This window comes from Syngnathus typhle, linkage group LG4 (genome assembly GCF_033458585.1).
Source record: "Syngnathus typhle isolate RoL2023-S1 ecotype Sweden linkage group LG4, RoL_Styp_1.0, whole genome shotgun sequence".
In the NCBI taxonomy this organism is placed as follows: Eukaryota; Metazoa; Chordata; class Actinopteri; order Syngnathiformes; family Syngnathidae; genus Syngnathus; species Syngnathus typhle.
This window is the reverse complement of record NC_083741.1, coordinates 6,215,699-6,220,292: the sequence shown is the minus strand read 5'-3', so window position 1 is coordinate 6,220,292 and position 4,594 is coordinate 6,215,699. Positions and strand designations below refer to the sequence as shown.

At 46.0% G+C, this 4,594-nt stretch overlaps 1 non-coding gene across 1 annotated transcript; it reads left to right on the top strand.

Moving 5' to 3' along the window:
* Positions 1-281: 281 nt before the first annotated feature.
* Positions 282-446, top strand: LOC133153335 (U1 spliceosomal RNA). Its single transcript, XR_009714308.1, has one exon. It is a non-coding gene; the product is annotated as a U1 spliceosomal RNA (small nuclear RNA).
* Positions 447-4,594: the final 4,148 nt, after the last annotated feature.

Here is a 4,594-nt window from a genome sequence, read left to right as displayed (position 1 = left end):
AGGCAGGGAAGCCTGTGAGCGAGTCCGTCACTCGGATACTCCATCACCAGAGGCTTGTCGCATTAGCTTATTCGGCGGTTGCATGCTCCACCGTTGCGCCTGTGACCTCTTATACCCAGTGAGTAGTACACACGCGCACGCACGCACACACACGCACACAAACACGCACACACACATTTTTAATCCACTAGTACCATCACACACATCATTCGCTAGTTTACAAATGGCACCGTCATGTAGCAGAGAAGATGTAAAATAAGTGGTCGCGTGCCCAGGCATAAGACCTAACCTGGCAGGAGTGACACTGTGATCACGAAGGTGGATCACCCAGGGTGAAATGTGCCCATTCCACTGACGGTCACATTGACCCCTGCGAATTCTCCAAATGTGGGAATCTCGACTGCGTAATTTTTGACAGTGGGGAACTGCGTCCGCGCTCTCTCTGATTTGATCGTTAAATGTTGAGAGTCCTGAACCAAGTGAGACACAAACGCTAGCAAATCCTGTTTCAGGGCCGCAGCAGGCACTTGGCATCTGCATCTTAAATTGAAGTTGAGGATTCTAGGTAGTGTGGCCGAGCGGTTTAAAGCACTGAATTAAGGCTCCGGTCTCTCATGAGGAGATCGGTGAAAGAAGGCACACATATTCCATGTGAAACGTAATTGACGATGCGTCACCTTCTATGTGCAACGATCAACGTGTAGACAGTCTGAACGCCACAATAAAGAGTGAGGTTAAAAGGTAGAAGTTTGGAGGCTGATTAAGAATAGGAAACAATGAGCTCCAGATAGCAGAAAATGCTATCTATCAATCTCTGGGCCATGCAACAGCAACAGCAGCCCTATTACCGTTTTTGTCCGTGTATAGTGCGCCCCCATGTATAGTACGCACCCCTAAAAATGGCATGCTGATGCTGGAAAAAAGCTTGTACCCATGTATAATACGCACCCAATTTTTATGATTTTTTTTTAAAAAAAACTTTAATTTTATTTTTTTTTTTAAGTCCCAATGATCGTCACACACGCAGGGAGGCAATGGGTCCCATTTTTATAGTCTTTGGTATGGTCTTAACTAGGCTGGATGTAATTTTTTTTGTTGGCGTTGATTTCTCCGACTGCCCGTAAACGCACCACCGCGCTCCGTGCGCGCACGGGACAGCAAACGAGCAGGTGATCGAGCAAGCGTCTGATACGAGAGCATTGCGGTCGCATGGAGCGTGTTTGAAGTGAACAGCAGAGACGAAAGGAACAAGGCAAAGTGTTGTGAAATAAAATATTACCTGTAATACGGATTTAGGTAGAGAACTGAACTCTCACTCTTTATATAGCTGACGTGTCTTGCGCATCCGTTCTGCGCATCTGTAATGGCGGCCTCCGTATGATATCCGGTTTGCGTGTGTGCGCGTGTGCGTGTGTGCGCGTGTGTGCGAGAGCGAGAGAGAGAGCGCAAGAGAGAACTCTCAACCGTAGCACGCCGCCGACCGCCCAACTGCACCGCGCTGGTAGCATTATTGTGACAGAGACGTCGCTGAAATTTAGAAGATATTTTTAAAGTCCTGATGTACTTTCTAAAATTTAAGTGGACCTCAGTGCGCACTGCGCAGGGAGCTTAATTTGGTGCGGTCGCGCAACCGCAGCGCGCCGGGCGCTCACTGTCGCATTGCTTAAAGAGCGCCTTTGTGTTTTAGGATGAACAGCAGAGACCAAAGGAACAAGGCAAAGTGTTGTGAAATAAAATTTTACCTGTAATACGCATTTTGTTATTTGCTGATTGAAACTGCTAATTAAACTGTGAATTGAAACTAATAGGAAGAAAACAACTCTCGCTCTTAATATAGCTGACGTGTCTTGCGCATCTGTTCTGCGCATCTGTAATGGCGGCCTCCGTATGACGTCCGGTCCGCGATGGAGATTAAAAACAAACAATATTTGACAATAACACACCCTCAAGGATTGCACCATCGCATCAAACGATGTGTCGTCAATTATGTATTTTACTGACTAAGTGTGTTGGCCAGGATGGCTGAATGCGATGCGCGATTGTCAACAAACAAGAAGAAAGGTGAGTTTTATTTCGGGGGAGATTTGTCATGTCTCGTCCCCAGTTTTGCTATGTGTCTAGGTTGCCATAGTTTCTGTTCGCGTCGCCCCTCTCTTCCTGTGTCACCTCAATCGATGTAACGTGTTTTGTATCTAAGTCCTGTCTGCCCCTCGCTCACCGTTGGATCATTGCATGTGTTACTGTCATTCTGTTCCTGTCTTTGGTAATGTCACCCTGTCTTTTTGTTCCACGACTTTGTCGGTCAGTCCTGTTGTTGGTTTTGTTGTACCATGACTTTCTTAAAAAAAAAAAAAAAAAAAAAATTAAAAAAAAAAAAATTTTAAATTTTTTTTCTTTGTACCCATGTATAATACGCACCCCAGATTTTAGGACAATAAATTAGGTAAATTTTGCGCACTATACACGGAAAAAAACGGTACACCATGTCAACCCGTGAGAATAAGTACCCCCTCGCATTTTCAAATTACTAGCCATCAACTGTTTCTAGCCAATGGTGATTCCTTGCGATTCGGAAGTAGCCTCGCCCAGGGAGTAATTCAGTGTTGAACCATCACTGATGCCCAGACAAAACTACACAACGCCATGCCATGTCTGTGTTTTGTAGTGGATTTCAGATGCAGAAGGTGGTTAAGAGAAAATGGCTCAAAACCATCAGGTTTGCTGAAGTCATTTTGTATCTACGGTCAGCGGGCGACCATGACGCCCATGGCTTCATAGAATAATAAAAACTATCATATTATATTATAGGGTGGCTCGGTGGCGCACTTGGGTAGCACGTCCGCCTCACAGTTAGGAGGGTGCGGGTTCGATTCCACCTCCGGCCCTCCCTGTGTGGCGTTTGCATGTTCTCCCCGGGCCCGCGTGGGTTTTCTCCGGGCACTCCGGTTTCCTCCCACATCCCAAAAAAACATGCTTGGTAGGCCGATTGAACGCTCCAAATTGTCCCTAGGTGCGAGTGCGAATGGTTGTTTGTCTCTGTGTGCCCTGCGATTGGCTGGCAACCGGTTCAGGGTGTCCCCCGCCTACTGCCCGATGACGGCTGGGATAGGCTCCAGCACGCCCGCGACCCCAGTGGGGACTAAGCGGTACCGAAAATGGATGGATGGATATTATATTATATTTATGATAAAGTCCTTAACAGCATTCTTGAGAAAACTGTCCACTTCAGACTGTCTTCAATTGGTGTTCCCACTCTGTGGCAAATATGAAGTGGGTGTTTACTTCCTTTACTTAAAATTTTGCGCAGCAACAAACGGTTCCCTGGTTACAACGAATTTGGCGGTCTGCACCTCTAATAGAGCAATGAAACACCTAAATGCATTGCATTCATGAATTTATTTGTGGACATTTTCTCCAACAGCTAAATGTTATTGGTGTGAGATCAAAAGCAAGTGAACAGAAGTTGGTTTTATTGTTTCTTTCCTCCTGTGAGACACGAGTCCCAAAACAGCAGCTCTAATTGGTCAGCAGGTAAGTCACTCATTCTCTGGTCCTCTTGAACTCTGCTAAGTCTACAACAGGTCATACTGCCACGTGGTGGTTACGCGTACATTGAGCAAGCGTGGACAGAGTTGTAATTTCCCTTCCTGATTTGTTCTCCGCCAAACACAAATCAAGCGGGACGCCATGCCACCAAAAAAGAACACGGCACAGATGGAGGAGCTTGATGATATTAAAAGAGCGCTGTATATGCTAACGGAAGAAGTTTCTGCTGTTAGACAACAGCAGAAAACCATCATGAGGAAGTAAAAGCCTTCAGACTACAAATCATCAGATTAACTTGCTGGAGAATCAGGTGGCCAATCTGGAGCAATACACCAGAATGAACAACATCATTATCACCGGCTTTGAAACATAAACCCGTTCATATGCACAAGCAGTGGAACCAAGAGGAGCCGAGTGAGGAGGACGCGACATCTGTTGAACTCCAGCTGATCGACTTTCTCAGCTCAAAAGGAATTGAGTTAGACAGTCACACAGCCAGGGCAACTAAGGAGTGGCTCCGTAGGAAACATCTCAAGGTCCTGGAGTGGCCTAGCCAGTCTCCAGAACTGAATCCAATAGAGAATCATTGGAGGGAGTTTAAAGTCCGTGTGGCCCAGCGACAGCCCCGAAACCTGAAGGCTCTGGAGGAGATCTGTATGGAGGAGTGGGCCAAAATCCTTGCTGCAGTGTGTGCAAACCTGGTCAAGAACTACAGGAAACGTCTGATCTCTGTACTTGCAAACAAAGGTTTCTGCACCAAATATTAAGTTCTGTTTTTCTGATGTATGCTTCAAGTCAAGTCAAGTCAAGTCAAGTCAAGTCAAGTCAAGTCAAGTTTATTTGTATAGCCCTAAATCACAAGCAGTCTCAAAGGGCTTCACATAGACAGAAATTGACAATTATTCTCAAAGCATCCCCTGATCTTAAGCTCCCAAAAGGGCAAGGAAAAACTTAAACACCCCTACCGGGGGAAAATCAGAAACCTTGAGAAGGGACCACAGATGGAAGGATCCCCCTTTCAGGATCACCAGGTTGAAATGGATGCAGA